The 18,980-nt window shown below is 43.2% G+C and overlaps 1 protein-coding gene across 6 annotated transcripts in view; it reads left to right on the forward strand.

The window, feature by feature from the left end:
* The first annotated feature begins 4,537 nt into the window (after positions 1–4,537).
* CALD1 (caldesmon 1) overlaps positions 4,538–18,980 on the forward strand; it is a 567,652-nt gene continuing 553,209 nt past the window's right edge. For all 6 annotated transcript variants that reach the window (XM_085652624.1, XM_085652626.1, XM_085652628.1 and 3 more), the window contains exon 1: positions 4,538–5,152. The gene's annotated coding sequence lies outside the window, so the exon portion shown is untranslated. The remainder of the gene's footprint in view (positions 5,153–18,980) is intronic.

Genomic DNA, 18,980 nt, shown 5'->3' on the forward strand with positions numbered 1-18,980 from the left:
CAATTGGGAATTTACGTATTTTTCCAAAACTTTAGAAAATACCGGAAGAAGAAATAGGCCTAAAATTAGCAGGCTGGGAGGGATCCGCATTAGCCTTTTTCATCAGGGGAAGGACCATTGCATGTTTACAAATCGGCGGCATCAAGACCTCGCCAACCGAGGCATTAAGTAATTCCATGACAAGATTCAAAGATGGCTGTTCAAATTGCAGAAGCACAGAAGCCGGAACAGGATCAGAAGGAGAACCCGATTTAATACTGGCTAGGATTTTTTTAAAAGAGCTTATGTTAAGAGGCACCCATTTTTCTAGATTTGTAGGAGGTACAGCCACAACAGTGAGATCTGAGACAGGAATGGCCTGAATAGGGGATGCTAACCTAGTTCCCTCTAGTACAGATAAATTTGTTCCACTTTATTTATAAAGAAGTTAGCAAGAGTGTTACATTGCAGTTCATCCAAAACAGGACAGCAAGGCTGCGTACCCGAGCCTGCTAGCTTCTTGACCATAGAGAACAGGGTGCGAGGGCAGTTCTGCGCCCTCGGAATAGTAGAGGCAACATACTCTGCTCGAGCTGTTTTGCATAGAGATTGGTATCTTTTTAATGCAGTTTTATAAGTTCATTTGGATTCAGGGGAATAGTTCTTCCTCCACTGCCTTTCCATGACCTTGCACTTACTTTTTCAATTTTCAGTGGCTCTGTAAACCAGGGAGCAGGAGACCGGTGGTTATTCAATTCTTTTATAGAGAATGGAAGACAAACGTTAGCTGCCTCTGTAATCCAATTGTAGATACTTTCCACGGATGAGAGTGATATAGAATCAAAATAAGGGGCGTTATTAGACAATATTAGGTTGAATTTTTCAATGTCCAGTTTTCCCCAATTCCTAGATTGAACATGTATGCCAAATGGCGGTAGGATCGTGTTTACTAAAGTTGTAAGTTGAAATTTAACAGAGAAATGATCTGACCAACATAAGGGGAGAGCGGGTGGGCAGTTAATATGAGACAGATTCGAGAAAATAGGGTACAATAAATGTCCGGCTATATGTGTAGGGCCATTATTGCAAAGATGTAAATTCATTGCAGACAAGTCTGCACTCAGTGTCCTACTCGCAATACATTCATCATTTTCCAGATGAAGATTTAAGTCACCCAGGACTGAGAAATTAGCCATTTTGAGTAGAAAAGGAGCTATCAAGTCAGGGAGTAAAGACACCCAAGGACCAGCTGGTCCCGGGGGTCGGTAGATTAGTACCCCAGATAGAGTGAACTGGGCTGTAAGAGTAAGTTTAAAAAGCGCAGCTTCACAGTCAGCCAGAGGAAAGTCCTCAAATTTACAAGAATAACCTCTTTTAAAAATGATTGCTATTCCTCCTCCTTTCCTAGGAATTCTGTCTTTTCTAACTATAGCATAATTATCGGGTAGGGCAATAGCCACATCTGGCCCTGAACTTGCATTTAGCCAAGTTTCTGTTAAGAAGAATGCATCCGGCTTTTCACTGTTCAACAAATCAAAAGTATCCTCCTTATGTTTAGGGAGGGAACGACAATTAATATTCCAAAAATTATAACTTTTATTGTTACTTAAGGCATGACCAAAATTTCGCTGTGAGTTGGGGCAATCGATGGTAGGACTACTGTGAATACTCGACTCCAGAGTACTAAAACAATACTTGCAACACACACATGAGGTGTTCACCTCTGAAGGACAGAGTATGTTACAATCAGTACCAATCTTACCACGTAATCCAAGCAGTTGTTTGGAGGAATATTGTATCAGATACGCATGGGGAGAAGCAATTTGGGCATAGCTCGTGGCCCCTGGTCCCGGTCGGTCTCAGACGGTCGCAGACGGTCTCGCCTTCGTCACCGCATTGGCGCGCCCGCTGCGCGTGTCCGCTGCGCGACCGTGCCATGGCTTTTAAGTGTAGGCAGTGAACGGGCGGCGTGCAGCAAGTGGAGCGTTGACCTCCGTCAGCACGTGGCAAATTCAAAATGGCCGCCAGGGACGAATCGCATCCCGAACAAACAGTAAAGTGCAAGCGAGTTCGCCCACCCCAAAATACAGTACACACTAAGAATTAGCAGCAAAGTAATCGCTCCATGAAGTAAAAAATGTGTTTTTTATAAAAAGATTGCTCCAAAAATTACAATTGAAAACTTCTCCTAAAAACTGAATTAGCAGCAGGTATCTAACAATTCCCCCCAAACAATTCTATATTTTTCCCGTTTCCCTTCACAGTCAGGAATTATCCAAAAGTTAATCAGAGCTCCTTACAAGCGCCGCGCGACCAGCCCAAGCCCCTTAAGTGCAGGCAGTGAACGGGCGGCGTGCAGCAAGTGGAGCGCTGACCTCCATCAGCGCGTGGCAAATCCAAAATGGCCGCCACGGACGAATCGCGTCCCGAACAAAAAGTAAAGTGCAAGTGAGTTCGCCCACCCCTAAATACAGTACACGCTAAGAATTAGCAGCAAAGTAATCGCTCCATGAAGTAAAAAATGTGTTTTTTATAAAAAGATTTCTCCAAAAATTACAATTAAAAACTTCTCCTAAAAACTGAATTAGCAGCAGGTATCTAAAAATTCCCCCCAAACAATTCTATATTTTTCTTGTTTCCCTTCACAGTCAGGAATTATCCAAAAGTTAATCAGAGCTCCTTACAAGAGAGCAGTCTTTCACCTTCTCTCTGTTACCACTGGTTTTGTGGTAGCTGGAGAAGCTTTTCCTTCTCACAATAATGCCGGGGTTGATTATAAAACAGTAGGAAAAGTCATGTAGCTATTGCAGTTCCAAAGATAAGGCAGAGATTATTGATGTTAGGCAGCAGCGGTCCGTGGAGGGAGTTCCGTGGGGTGGAAAGGCGGGGAGGGGGAGGGGCAGGGTGGGGGGTACTAAACACCGGAACATGGATAATTGGAGGTAAGTAAACAATTAAATAAATAAAACGAATTTCGTAGCGCGCCCTGCATCACAAAATGCGGTGCAGCGCGCGCTACGAAATTTGTTTTATTTATTTAATTGTTTACTTACCTCCAATTATCCATATTCCGGTGTTTAGTACCCCCCACCCTGCCCCTCCCCCTCCCCGCCTTTCCGCCCCACGGAACTCCCTCCACGGACCGCTGCTGATGTTAGGGACTGATCTTAACTGAGACCACCATGTTGCTTTCACATTGCAGGGGCATAACTTGCAACACATGCTTTTGGTTATTTTCAAGTGCACCACAAGCTCTTTACATGCTCCAGGCTTTCAGCAGAAGGTGGTTAATGGTCATCAGACCATTTTCATTTTATTATTTTAGGTTTTGTGCTGCATGGTTAAACACTTATAGGGTCCCAAAGGTGAGACCTATTGGCTATGCCAATGCTTGTTCTTTAAGTAATGAAGAGCTCTCCTCTGCTGCATGCCATCCACCATTGCTAACTAACTCACCTCGGCCTAATTTTCTTCAAAAGGATTTGTCACTCCCTGCTAGGGCAACAGAGAGAGGACCCCAGATAGAACTGGAGGCAAAGGGATGGACCTACGGCTATTCTGAAAGCAAGTCGAATCCATGGGCGATTAACCTTTTCCTGGCATTTACAGGGTAATCGTTCACTATTCTGCTTCCAATCTTCTGCTTCTTCTTAACGTTTCCTTTGAAATCACTCAACAGATGTCACAGCATGTCCACCGGCAAAGGCTATGAGAAGTCTATCTAGCCCTGTATTTGCAATTGCTGTTAGCTTACAGGGTCGCAAAAACTATATAAGCTGTTTTTTTCTAAACTATGTGTATAGAAAAAGAATTCCGTTGGCTGGCTGGCCCCTTTCCCCGCCACTTCCCCTGAGGGTATGCATTCAGAATAGAATGGTTCTGCTGTAGACGTATTGGACCCAAAAGGAGCATGGTCCATGGGCATCCCTATGAGTCACCTATGCCAAGGTAGCCAGAGTAGGACTGAGAAGTACACTTTGATGGCCAGAGAATGTATTCACGATGGCCAAGCAAGACGATCACAGCCAGTTTTCTAGCACACCCACACGGTTTGCTCTCTGTTGAAATAATTGTCAATAAAGGTGGCCACAGCTTATCCAAAATTGCAATCTGACACAAACGTATTTGTATCCCTTAGAGTTAAGGCACAAGAGAATCTACGGCTTCCCTGTGTAGGCGCCGTGTCTCCAAGGTACCATTTTTTCAAAAAGATCCTCGTCATCAGTTGTGTGTCGGTCCCACCGGCATAAGTAAACTCGCGCAAGACTACAACTCCCAGAATGCGCGTATTCCTTATATAGAGAATCAAGACAGGAAACATCTTTTTAGCTTGGCGTAAAGGCAAAGAGTGCTCGCTCTTTGATGTCCCTGTTTGCTTAAAAACGGGACGCGTGGATTCAGCTCATGCAATGTACACAGTGAACAGCTTGCTGCTTTAAACTGTGGCAAGTCATGTGAGACCTGCGCTTTCCTGCTCCTTTCCTGCTCCCTGCCAATGTTTTCCTACCAGAGTGGCAAAAAAAGTTTTCCACCGCTCTTTACACATGCGGATTTAATTAAAATATAAACTGTAACGGTCTCGCTGCGGAGACTCTCTTTTTGTGTTCGAACCGCTGCTGCAGCCAACGTTTTTACGGATTCCCTTTGTTCCAGGTTTGTTCCCTTTCCGTAAAGCTAGCTCCATTAGTGTTCGGCAACACAGCCTCTCTCTTCAAGATTAACGTTTCTCGTGATTGTCCCTGACAGAGGATTTACTTTCAGAGGCTCTGCTAAGGATAACCAAAAAAGGGCATATAGCAAGACAATTTTGGCAGCCCGCATGAATTTTCGGAGCTTTTTAGGTCTTGGCCCTGTGATGCGCGGCTTCCCGAGCATGCCTGGGGAATGACAGGCATCTCTGCAGGCAGGCTGAACCCACCTTGGCGATGCGCGCCCATTGGCTGCCGCTCGAAATACGGAGACAATGCATACCACTGGCTGCCAACTGTAAACAGAAGGGATATGTATTCACTTAGGACTGACTTTTGGGCGGGGCCACAGGACGCTCAATAGTTTTATTCAATAGAGCCGTGTGCCGGAGAGTGCCTGTGTGCTTTTTGTGCTGCGCGTCTCTCTCAAACCAGCCAGACCCATCTCATTCCCCCTCCTCGCTGAAAAAGTTGCTGCTGCAGAGGTAAGGCATTGAAATCTTAATATTATTTTTTTTAATAAGGAGCAACCTTTGTTGCTACCTTGACGACTTGAGGGTGTTGGAAAGACTCGAACCACGATGCTTACGTGTAATGAATGAACCATGACAAAAAATATAAGATGTCTGCTGTGTTCGGGTTTTTCCAGCAATTTCAACTGGGGTTTGCAGATAAAGTGACTTTTAAAGATGCATGCATGCACAGTTATGTGCATTTAAAAAATAAACAATCCTAGTGATAACGTTCGTGTTTCGACCATGCACTTTTAATTCCTATGGGTATGAGAAACATACGTACGTTCCACATAAGTACGCGTAGGAGTGACATGCAGTGCCTCGAAGTAGTTAATAAGCTTGCCCTCTTCCTCGCTTTTCCATCGCACATTTGGACGTTTATATATACGACGCTCTAAAGCAGAGGTTATGCATGACAGGCGCACACGCAGCTTGTACCGTTTTACACAAAAGTTTGTGTGGGCGTGGGCAGCGAAACACAGAAGTCCAGGCAGTTCGCTGAAGTAATATCTTGCTTTAACGGTTCTTCCCGAATATGTGGGCTGCGGCGATAGCGTCCTGCAGCAGTTCCTGCGCCGAAGTCGCCTGAATGCACCCGCGAGCGGGTTTTCCTGTTAAAAAAAAGAATGCATGGGTGGGACAGCAGCTCCAGACGATTAGCGTCTCTGTGTCAGCCAGACTGGTTTTCCAGGAAGAGAGGAAGCAGACTTCTCGGTGCGAGCTCCTTGGACAAGCAGAGGCAGCTCGGCTCTTTGTGCGAGTCTGATAGCCGATAGGAACGCCTTCTGCAGCCTGGAATTCCAGCCAGGAGCGAGGAGGATGGATGAGAGGCACACCAGAGACGAGCAGCAGCTTGAAGGGAGGGGGGCATCAAAGTAGAATTGATTTACTCTTAAATGACTTTCGAGCATTTGTTTGCTAAAAGACATAGATGTGCCGGTTTATTTCGACCTTCTCTGTGTCAGGACGTTTCGTTTTATTTTCTTCCTATATTGCATCGTGTTACATGAATGCAGATATATGGCGATCCTTTTGGTTTCTTATAGATGAGTTTGTTTAAATGTGTGCGCGCGCTCGTGTTTTTTTTTTTGTACATGTACTAATTAATGTAAGACAGGACCAGCCAGGCCCACATTCCTCCCCACCGCTGGAAGCGCGGACACACACACACACACACACAGGAGGCCTGGAATGCGCCATTATCCCGTCGCCCTTAGGGGGAAGACTGGGCAGGCAGCCTGGGGGCAAAGGTGACGGAGGTCATTCGCATTTCCAGAGCAATGTGTGCCCTTTGGCATCTGAAAATGGGCAAAGATGTGGGACGTGTCATAACAGGAACCACCTTTGTGGCTGACAGCCATGATGGATTTGAAGCTTAAGTGACGTGACGGCAGCCCTTGTAAGTAACGGTCGGGTAGGCCAGCACTGACGTAGTAAACCTGCCACGCGCATTTTTCATTGAAGGGCGGGCAGGAAACTACAGAGGCAAAACACATACATGCTAATGCATCTAAAAACATTGCTTAAAGCTGACCCACTTATGTATTTATGAAAAGTGGTATTTGTTTTTAACCTAGTGGTCCCTCACTTGGAAAAAGTAGTTTTCCAAATCAGTTACTCTTAAAAAGCAACCCCAGACACAGCTAAACACACCCCCTTGTATTAAGGTGGCTGAGGAGTCTGCGTGTGCTTGAATGTGATGGGCGGTGAAGATCAAATAAGCAGAAGACAGAAACTGAAGCATGCTGGTCATTCTGAACATGAGGATGGAACCGCGGGAGCAATGACCAGCACGCGCTAGAGTCGCATGTCAGTGCTAGGACCCAGACCCCCATGCCACTGTTCAGAACCAGCTGACAGTCAAAAGTGGAAAGTGAATGCATTTTCCAATTCGTGGTGTTTTGGAGTGTGTTCTTGAACATAAATCTTTCTCTTGGATGTATGTAGTGAAATATGATTCTCACTGACATTCCAGTTGACTAGCTGTGGTCGCTGCTGGATCCAGTTGATGGCATATACAAATATGGATATGTAATGAACTGCAATGACAGCAATTGCATTTGCATTTTGCGGCTGGTGGTTGGTTTCTAATGTTGTCCATTGAATGTAGTCTTTTTGCCAGTGGGACCAACCTTGTTTTTTAATGGTTTGCACACTCACTCACATACATGCACAAACACACACACACATACACTCACATGCATATGTGCACACCCACACACATACATACGTGCACACTCACGCACACACACATGCAGCTTCACGGTTCAATCGGAAATGTTCCCACCTAAGATTACACTCCACAAAACATTACACATTAAGATAAACCTGCAATGTATAGGTTTTCTGACATCAACAAACAGTGATCTGTACCTTGCATATACAGATACTGACAGCTCCCACATGGGTTACCTTCATGTGATTTTTTGACTAATTTGATCATATTACCTATACAGTTGAAAGAGACTTTCTCTTACACCTCTGTTGTGTGAAAAGGTTCTGGTGGCAAATATGCAAGCACTGAACTACACCTTAGGAGCAAGTGGGACATGTCCCGAGATGGGATGTATAATTTTCTGGGGCTAGTTAAACTCTCTTGTAGTTATGTGCTCAAATTATGGTGGGAAGAAGTGCTAACCCTATAAATTAACTAGCTAATGGAACCGAACTATGAATTAACCACATCAGTGGGAAATGGGGGGCTCACTGACACCCCACTCCAGACGCTCAGCATTATGATGCATAAAAATGCCAAAAAGTTGATCAAGTTCAGAATGTTTATTTAATTTAACCATTCCATATATTACAGCATGAATTCTGCGGGCAAAAATGTTGACGACAGGGTGAACTCAAGCATGTTTTATTTGATATGGTGTGTATTGGTTGTGAAATTTGAAAAACACAAGTCAGTCATCTAATAGTTATGTTTTAAATTTGTAGAATAACCCCTGGTGAAGTGCCAGGAAAGGCACGAAATGCATTGGGTAACGGAATCGATTGAATTAAGGAGCATCTATGTAACGTTCTATGCTATAGAAAAAGGCTTGTAATGGCATATCTACAGCATTAAGGATTTTAAAGTGAACATAGTATGTCCGACATGTGACTGAACAAACTTTGAACAACGTAATATATGGAATGGCTAGATGAAATAAACATTCTGAACTTGATCAACTTTTTGGCATTTTTTTGCATCATAATGCCGTGCGTTCAGAGTGGGGTGTCAGTTAGCCCCACATTCTCCAGTGTCGTTACAATTTACGTGGATGGGCAGACCACGACAAGCCGGGCTTGCACGCGAAACAGAGCACAACATGAACGTTTGATGAAACATGGTAGAATTTGGTGTGCACTCTGTCAATCGACTTTGTGATTAACCACATCAGTCACAGAATATTTTCCTTTAAATCAGATATAAGCATGGAGGGCCCAGTTTTCTGTATATGATATGGAGCATAGGCTTATAAAAAGACGCTGTGCAGCCATGCCCATCCACAAATCATCCACTTTGAAGGTTTAGATTGCACTATAGTCATGCTTCCTGGGTTGGTGGACATTACTGACATGGTAGATGCCTCCCTGATCAATATGTGTTTGTGCTATAGAAGTCTTTCTTTGTTCATGATGTGTTCAGCTATTACAGGTGTTTAGAGGCCATGTGCCATGCATGCATTGTAAAATAATATTTAACAAGACATTGCTTTTTTAAACTAGATTGAAAAGTAGCGGTAAAGGCAATGATCGATTCTTCTAAATGATTATGACCAGCAGTTGGAAGCAGAGTGACGAAGGGTGAGAAGTGACTGGTGATGACTGCATTAAATGCGTACACTGGTCTTCAACTTCATCCCTGTTTTTGATGCCTTTTTCCGTGACACAACCATCTTTATAGAACCATCCCCGATTATTGGTTATAATCTTGTGTTTGTAGCTCCCTGTTGTTTCTAACGAAGAAATGATTGTGTGAGATCAAGTAACTTCTAAAAGAATAGTTTTTCAGCATCCAGAATTATTAAGGACTCCGTCAATATATAATATCTGTTTTTAGTTGTGAATTGAGACTGTCTTTGGGTGCATTGGAGTCCATCTTGAATGTCAAAATACAGTACCACTGGTGTAACACTAGGGACCAGAGCTAATTTCTCACCGGAGTCCTTAATGAGGGATGGAATAGGATACATATGTTGAATACTGTCCTGTAAGCACCCTGCAGTGACAGGCCAGGGAAGTCGACCCCAAGGTTGGATATCAAATGTCCCAGCTTCTGCTGTAAGCGCTAGACTGGTCGCTTCTCGGCAGCTATTCCACAGACTGGAATCAGAATGTACCTTGTGAAGATTAATGAATAGTCTTTCCAAGATGCCATCAATGTTAAATCAGTTAATGGTATTTCTGTCTGCAAATTATTATTAAATGTGAAACTCTACTATTTTTCAGCATGAATGAGGGTACCCTTTTTCAATAGTTTTACTGCCCTTAGGAATAGATAAATTTTGACCTTTTAAAATATTTTTACGCTTCATGGATGTTTCAAATACTGCTTAGCATGCATTGCAGTTAATTGCATTTTCTGTTGTTGTTTATTTTATTTCGTATAGCTTAGCACATACTTCATATGGTTTCTTTGTGCTAGCTGCACAAGGAGCCTGGCGAGGAACAATTAAGGATAACTTTGTTTGGAATTGCAATTTTTTCAGTATTTCCTGACCGTGAGATAGTGGCTGGAGCTTAGGTGGACAGAGTGTTCAATATGGTTGGGCCAAGCTTATGCTGTTTCCTGAGAATGCAGAGCAGGAAGGGAACTGCTGAATGCAGCTATCTAGGAGAATATTACTTTTCATATTTTCATCTTCAAGAATAAAAGGGCTACTCGAATCTTGTATCACGTTGCAAGGCACGTGGACCTTGGAGTAAATTGAAGCGGTGTCATTTCTTCCAGTAAAGGGATCAAGTGGGCCAATTTGAGAATTCCTGTAAGAAAACTAGAAGCTGGTGCAGGTGTGACAAGGTATATTTTTGTGCAAGATTTTCATCAGTTGAAAGCAAGATGCTGTGAGAGATGAAAAGTGAGGGGGCAGAGGCTGGTGGACATCGAGCTTGAAACCAATATGCCTGGTACCTTCTACTGGTTTCCTTCTGTTAGATTGCCATGTTCCGTAGGTTCTCCTCTCTTTCGAACGCTATCACCTCCATGTTTCGGAGCTTAGCTTAAGCCAGTGGCCTCCATCTAATTCCAGTCCTCCATCATGCGTGTTTGAAAATGCCTAGCTGTCACACCCATTTGTTCATCCAGCGTAAGTTCTGGGTATCATCCGCATAGATATGGAAGTAGAAGCCCGAGGATTGGATGAGGCACACCTGTGGGCCCACATAAACACCTAACCAACTGGGGGATAGTGACCAGCCCTGCGGGCACCACAGGGCAGGTGTCAGAACTTAGTTGATAAAGGGTTGGGTCGAAATCTGCTGGCAATCTCCAGTCAGGAAGAAGGTGAACCTTTGTTATAAAGCCTTGTGTATGCGGATTGGTTGAAGAGGATTGACTAGTGCACTGTGGTCATCCTGTCCGAGGAGTGGTGTTATCCAGGGTACCCTGCACTTTTTTGTGGGTGTCTAGACTGTAGCCAATTCAGGAAAGGGCCTTGGGTCTGGCTTGATATTTCCACATTTGATTTTATTACTGATGCGAGCCAATATTGTTAACGTTTTAAGAAACCAAAATAATCTTGCTCACAACAACCCTCCACTCTAGTGAGGCAACTTTACTAATGGGCACAATGATAAAGGAATAGTACCTAATATTAGCACAAGTGTGCAGGTCATTTAAAGTGGCATGTGTTTGAAACCATGTTTCAATGTTGTTTGTTTTTTCCACATTGTCTTATCCATAGTTGTATCGTGAGAACTGATGTAGTCTTGGATCAGGAATGACAAACCAATCTCACATTTTAACTGGAGGCTACTCCCGCCCCCCCCCCTCCCACCCGGGGGCGGTATCACCGACTTTGGGAACCACTGCAGTTACAGGAAGATGATGTTGCATCAACCTCTCACTCCACATCAGAGCCTGCCCTCTCCTCTTGAATTCCTCAAGAAGCTAAAGCCCTGTCTTTCAATTAACCAGTCTACAATAGGCAGGGCGAGGCACACACACCAGCCCAGGGCCAGGATACCCCGACACTGTGCTTTACAAATAGACATAACATAACATCACATAAAATAACATAATGTATGTTTGTTAAGGATGTCAATTGCAAGGAGTAGTTACTTATGTATACTATGAAAAGGTGCTCCCAACCTCTTCAAAGAGTTTTAACTGATATTTATATTTGTAAATTATGTCTCAATGCATGTTTTTTGGTCCAGCATTTTGTTCTTGTCCATCCCCTAGACGGCTGGTATTATATATTTATGTATGTATATATATATGTGTATTTATTTCTTTATTTGAAATGTTGTCTAATGCAGCATGCCACCTAGGCCACTTAAGAGCACCAGAATAGAAAGCAAATAACATGAAATTTGAGAAGTTCTGAATAAAGAATGCACATTGCCTGATGAATAGGATGAACCAACAGTTGGCCATTTACATGCTAAAGCAGGAATTTAGTTGAAGTTCGTTTGAGAATTGTGATTTTCAGAGTGTTCTAAATTCTACTTAACCGGCTCACATTAGGAGTCAAGGTAGTGACTGTTCTAAGGTTTGGATCCTGTCTCTTAAAGGATTTCTTGACATACATAACTTTATTAAAGAATCCCAGTGTGATCAGATGAGGCAAGGAGGATCACAGGTTCCTAACTGGAACATGGTGGCACACTGAATGTTGTCAGGGCATGTGGCCGGTATGCTTGTCAAATAAAGCAGAGTGTTTTGAATGTAATGAAGAATTTAATCAGAAACCATTGGAGAGATTTCAGGGCAGGCTCATATAGCCATGATTTTATATGTGCAAGTTCATTCTCCAGAATACATTTTCAAATCTTTAACAAAGTCTTGAAGATGTTTTATGCCCCGTCCTAAGTTTAACCCCCCAAAAGACCCCTTCATTACTGCTACATTATATTGCTCTACCAAAAAATAATTTAACATATATGGAAGCTCAGAGTTGGTGTGGCAAACAGCTTCAATTGCTTAATGCGGTTCTGGTAATTTATAAATGTCTCAGATGTTGTTGTGCCAGGTTCCGTATGGCTGGTAAGCTGGAGGCTCTTCCTCCCCTATGCTGGTCACAACCAGCCACCTGAATATACAGTTCTTCATCATGCTGCGCCACTTATATGAAAAAACGATGAATTCCCTCTGTCTTAATAAAGACAAAAGCAGCCATTACTATTTGGTAACGTCTCATTCTGGTCCCCTCCCTGAAGGCCTGATGATTTTGGACCACCACCAGTCTCCAATGGGCATACCGGTCACAGTTAAAGCTACTACTGCAACAAATAACAACGTGATGGAAGGAATGCTTTAATTAATCTCAGCCACAGGCGATCGCTCTGAGATCCATCCCGACCATCTTTTTTCATCCACAAAGCCACTATAGACAGAGACCTACCACATACAAATCAGTTTTAGGCCTGTTCCACTAAGACTAGCCCAACCTGAAATACCGGGGCAGGTCCCCTCCAGACGGGAACAGAAGCAACCCCAGATCTCCATCAATCTATGTAGGGCTTCTAGTGTGGCAGACCTGCTGTCACTTGCGATATAAGATGACTGACCTTCAATGCATGGGTCCTTCTTTGGAAATACCATGACTAATGTTTCCATCACAGTGGAATTTTTCTCTGTCTGTGAAAGCCTTATTTGGCATGCTAGGCATGAGCTGGGAGCCTCTCTGTCACCATTCCAGCCGGCGTCGGGTCTGCCACAAGAGTGAACTCCAGCAGGCTTGCCCCAATGATGTCATTTTCCTCTGATGGAACACATCACAGCTGTTTTGACGGTGGGCAAACCACAGTCCTCTGCATATTAACTGAGGTTGGGAACTGTGAAGAGTGTGGACGGGCTTCCTAACAATTTTTGCTGAGTGTCCCATTTTTCTGAATATCCTCTTGAGGAGTCACTAAGTACATATAAAGTGGAATTCAGCCATAGTAGCATTAAAAACATTAGATCATTACTTTTACTAAAGATAAACTTTTACGATATGTGCAAAAAACCTGTACATGATGCAGTTGTTAATAGCCTGGAAATTACTAATGATGTTGCTGCAATTTATAATAGGAACACTCTTGTAGGTCTATTAACTAGATATACCTGGTAGATAGAAATGATCACTTAAAATTGTATGAATCTACATTTTAATTGGAGAGGTACTCTTTAGCACCAAGAGGCGGATACATTGGCAGAGGTTACATTTTCTTAAAAATGACTTGACTGCAAGGTGCAAAATCTAAAAGTAACTTTTAAGAAAATTGATTAATGCATTTGAATTTCTGTCATATAGCACTTTACTGTCCACTAGTCTAGGACATTCATGAGTATACTTGATCAAGGCTTGGTGATGAAATTCGATATTCCATTTCATTCACTTTCTTGTATTTGGGTGTGCTCTGCCTTCATCCAGGACAGCAGAATCATGACACAGAAAAAAATGCTCCATGTCGAATATCATTTGACATAGTATAGATGCTTTCAAACAAGTGATGGACAGAATGTTGAACAATGTTAAAAATTCCCCCCAGTACAGATATCTGGACCTAAATCCATAGTTTTTTTGCTCCCTAGGTCATTCCAGTTTGAACCAAGCCATATGCAAATCAGTCTTTACCCTGCTCCCAAACTGCCAGGCCCGGTCCTCCCTGGACTGGAAACAAGTATCCTAAGACCAGTTTCGGGGTTTCAACCCACATCAGCCAGGCTAGCTTGACTCCAATGGTATGGAGAGCATGGGACCCACGTCTGGGCTTACCCGCTCCACACGGGATGACAAGTGCAAAAAGAACAATTGATGGACAGTATGTTGCACAATATCAAAAATTCCCCCCAGTACAGAGATCTGGGTTTAAATCCATTTGGTTTTTTTGTTCCCCATGCCATTCCAGTTTGAACCCAGCCATATGAAAATCAGTCTTGACCCTGCTCCCAATGGGAACAGTCAGTCCAGCCAGAAATGCCAGGCGAAGTCATCACTTTTGGACTTGAAACAAGCATCCTAGCACTGGTTTGGGGGTTTCACCCCTCATCAGCCAATCTAGCTTGTCTCCAGTGACATGGAGAGCACTGGCCCAACATCTGGGCATACCCACCCCACTCGGGGTGACAAATGCAAAAAGAACAGCTGATGGACAGAATGTTGATCAATGTCAAACATTCAGCCGAATAGAGAGATCTGGGCCTAACTCCATCGTTTTTTTGCTCCCCATGCCTTTCCAGTTTGAACCAGCCATTTGCAAATAAGTCTTGACCCTGCTCCCAATGGGAACAGTTCATCCCGAACTGCCAGGCCAGGGCCTCCCTGACCTGGCTTGGCAGTTCAGGCTGGACAGTTCCCATGAGGAACAGGGTCAAGACTGATTTCAAATGGCTGGGTCTGAACTGGGGTGGTGAAGTGAGCTAAAGAACTATGATGCATTCAACCCAGATCTGTGAATGGGAGTGAGTGTCTGAAAAGTTTCACCTCTATGTTCATCATCTCCTTGTGTTTGCTTTGTTTGCCCTAAGTTTGCCAATGGATTCAAGCTAGCGTGGCTGAGGAGGGGTGTTACCCCGAAACCGGTACCAGAAAGCTTGTTTCCAGTCCAGGGAAGAACTGGCTGGGCAGATCGGGCTGGAGTGTTCCCATGAGGAACAGGGTCAAGAGTGATTTGCATATGGCTGGGTCTGAAATGGGGTGGCGAAGTGAGCTAAAGAATGATGATGGATTCAACCTAGGTCTCTGACTGGGGGTGCGTGTCTGAAAAGTTCCTGCGCTTTGTACCTGCATCACCTTATGTTTGCAGAGTATAGATGCTAGTATCATTATTTTTAAGTTTGAATTCTAATTTGCCCCCCTCTTACAACTCCAGTGTGACTTTACATGGTGTACTGTGCAAACAGGAAATGGTGTTGTATGTATCAACACTGACGTAGTTGGATAGATTTAGCGTTGTTGCAGATGCAGTTTCAGGTGGAGGACAGTAAAACGGACATATCTGAAATGGTAGCATAATTTATTTTGGTGAACAAAAGAAATTAAAAATTAGACACGTTCGGAAAGTCAAAAAAGTACAAATAATTAAATAAAATTGAATTACAGAAATACATTATATATAGCAAGAAATGCCTAGAACAGGCTGGTCTTGTTAATGCTTTTCTTAACTTTTGGAGTGGTCCAAGTAAAAGTAAAATCCTCAGTTCCTAATATTTGGCCACTCGGGCAATGGGATATCCTCATACTATACGCTAATCAGATGCAGGTGTGATGTGACTTAAGGAGACAGTGTCATCATGTAAATTTCATATCATAAATGAAAATGTCTCACTTCATCTCTCTACATCATTTTCTTACTTGAAACCCTTGCGAACAATGATGAGGAGATAAAGTGCTGACTGTGAAAAAATGCTGAAAAACAGAAGCAATGAACATACAATTGGAATTGTTTTTAGTGAACCAGACCGTCAAAGTTTGCCAAGGAAAGACACAGAGGATATAACTGATCACTATCGTACACAAACTGCCGTGGCAGAAGCTGCAATAGCAAAAGAATTGGCTTTGGGGATTTAAGAGATGTCAGAAGGAGAAGCTTATGACATGGTGTTTGAAAGGCGGAGCGTTTCTTGAATATAGTAAGAACTGATTCACGAAAGAAAGAATGGACTAAAAATAGGGCAGACAGTCAAACAAGGATAACACCTGCTTTAGATATGGGAAGCTGTGGGACTGAGGGGATGGGTGGATTGTAAGGAGTGGGGAAAAAAACTACTTATTGATCAAATCTATTAAGGAAAAGGTCACCATTTAAATGTTCATGTATTACTTTAGGAAACTACCCAAAAAACAATGCTTTATTAGGGGATATTTCCAAGAAGTGCACTAACAGGGTTTAGGAATGGATTTGCAACACCGCTGCGATCTCTCTTGAATTACCCAATGAAGATTGGGCTAATGCCAACAGGCTACTGACGGGGATGTGCAGACTCACTGCACAGGGCGAGCTGGAAGTGTGTCTTTAACAGGTACAAGAGTAAATCACAACACAATCTTTGTGAACCAGGCGCAGCCCGGATGCACGCTCAGAAAGGGTGGAGATACAGTAGAGATTTTATTATGTAAGGTATGTAGAGATTGTGGAGTGAAGAATATATTGTTTCCAGTTTTAACATGGCGAATAGAACACAACATCCGTGTTCATCCTTGGTATCACGATTAACACACGTAGCTACCCATGATAAAGTAAAAATGCACCACTTGATGTACAGCTGCTCCCATCACTGCACACTGGTGTTTAGTGCGCTGCATCATTAGATGTGGCGCCTTCAATGATTTATGTAAACGCCCAATGAAGGATTCCACCCTGAAATTCACTGGGGCATTGTGTAACACCTCACAACTGACTACAACCAGTTTGCACATTGAATGGTTATATATAATAAAAGGCTTGGATTATAAATATACGAAACGTAGTCCTGCATTGATGACTTCATGATCAAGTTGATAATAATTGAATGAACATTTGCCATCATTACGAGTCTGTCTGCTGTGCATTTGAGACCCGGATTGGTAATCTGTGCTGTATTATCAATACTTACTGACCAAATATGCTAATCATATGTACGGCTGCGCTCTTTCATCTTTTTATTAGGTATTGACACTGTCTCTCTAAATAGAAAGATGTGTGTTTTCTCTTTCAATAAGCAGTCACTCTAAAAGTTACTTCCTGTCACCAGAACAAACAAATGCCACGTCCATGACATAAAGGCAGGTCTTTATTTGATATCTTACAAAAGCCATCACACTTTCGTTACTCTGTGATCTCGTCTATGAAATCCTATGTGCGGGGCACTCAGTATCGATTTAATTGTGTAACAAACACTTACTGGCCTTATTGAATGCACAGTCACTTTCTTTGAGCCCAATATACATGTTGGGTCTGGTCTAGAGACGGGTTTAGCTCTAGCCAGTCCTAGTCATCCATTGTTCTATTCTATGGTCATTCCTATTTTCTTCCACTCACCACAGCAACCATCATGGGGCAGTTGGCCATCCCACGGCATCCACTGGCCCGGTCAGTGATGGCATTCCGCCTGGTCACACGGCCACAGCTGCTTGGAAAGGAGTGCGCTTCAGATCCAGGCCTGGTGTGTTTGAACAGCTGGGCCACTCCTTTATCTTTGACATATTACATATGTTTGCCAAAAATAAATCACTGCAAGCTTACCATGGCCAGACCCATTTGCATTGCCAATGCTGGTTTGATTGTCTTGACAGTTTGTATTGATTCAACAGTGAACAGTTGTCATTTCTTTAGAGTCCGGGTAATGGAAGTCTATGCATGACAGACCCACAAGACAAGTGTCTAAGTGGTGCACATTACGCAATTTACAGCCTTTTCCTTTTGTGCATTTCATTATTTATCAAGGTGTGTGTTATATAGGACCTCAAATAGTCCGAGCGGGAAATCCTGGGGCAACGACGGACAGAGCGGGGCCTCCTTAACCTGAGCCAGGTTCCAGGGTAGGTGAGGTGAAATCCCTGATCACGCTGGGTGATGCTTGCACCCTGTGATATAGAGGATTAGGACTATTTGAGGTCGTATTTATTACTACTTTTCTGGTTTTGTTTAGTTTCACATTTTTCTATAAGTGGGGGCACATCGCACCATTTGGAAATGTATCAATTGAATGCAGTAGCATCATTTTGAAGTACAAAGGTCCTGAAGAAAGCCGCGGGCCACAATCCCTTGAAGGCTGAAACATGTTGACCCTCATCTAGCAGCGACTAGTCAGCACTGCTGGTTACTTTGTCACACTTTTTTAATTAAGGTGTGTGGAGGGAGTTGAATTATATCGTACTCTTCACACAACCTTTTTTAGAATCCACAGTCCTCTTTTTGCACTGCACTTCTACTTTGTTTGGTGGTCACAGTTTTTCACGTGTCTTCTTGACGCATTTCCATCAACTCAAGGGAGCAATAGAGCCTTTAACTAGTGAGGCAGTCTCTACGATCGAGAGACATACCTCTGTTCTAGTTGGATACCATGTGATATAAACGATCATGAGAGGTGTCTTTGCTCTCACTATTTGTCTCATTGGTTGAGGAAGGTTGATGGTAATCCATGCTCTGCTCTGATAATGCATGAGCTTGATTGATTCTACACACCCTACTCCTTTCTTAATCTTTGTGCTGTCTGCCATTAGACCCCCTATTCTCTTATGTGTGTATAAGCAGATAAGAGTAACATCAGATACATAGAGATCACACTGCCCGGCTACGTAATGAGTTTGCCACTACCACACCTTTATATCAGGAGATACAGCACGACGCGTCACACCTTGAACCAAAGTGTAAATTTCAATGGTCTCTGTTGCTGTCCCCAATTCATTTCACAACCTACGAAGCCATATTTGATCATGAAAGGAACCAAAGACGTGGGTGGTGATTTTAAGCTGACAGATGTGCCCTCCGCTGTCATTCGTGTACACATCGCCATGCACTCAAAACTGGGTGGACAGGACATACACCAATTTTTGGCAGATGACCTGCATACACCAGACTCTAACACCCACCCTGGTACCATAGGGTTAATTGCGCTTTGGACCCACTATATTTTCTTTATAGAAATAGGTTTCCCTCCTCCACCACACACAAGAATTGC

This window comes from Triturus cristatus, chromosome 4_1 (assembly GCF_964204655.1).
Source record: "Triturus cristatus chromosome 4_1, aTriCri1.1, whole genome shotgun sequence".
In the NCBI taxonomy this organism is placed as follows: Eukaryota; Metazoa; Chordata; class Amphibia; order Caudata; family Salamandridae; genus Triturus; species Triturus cristatus.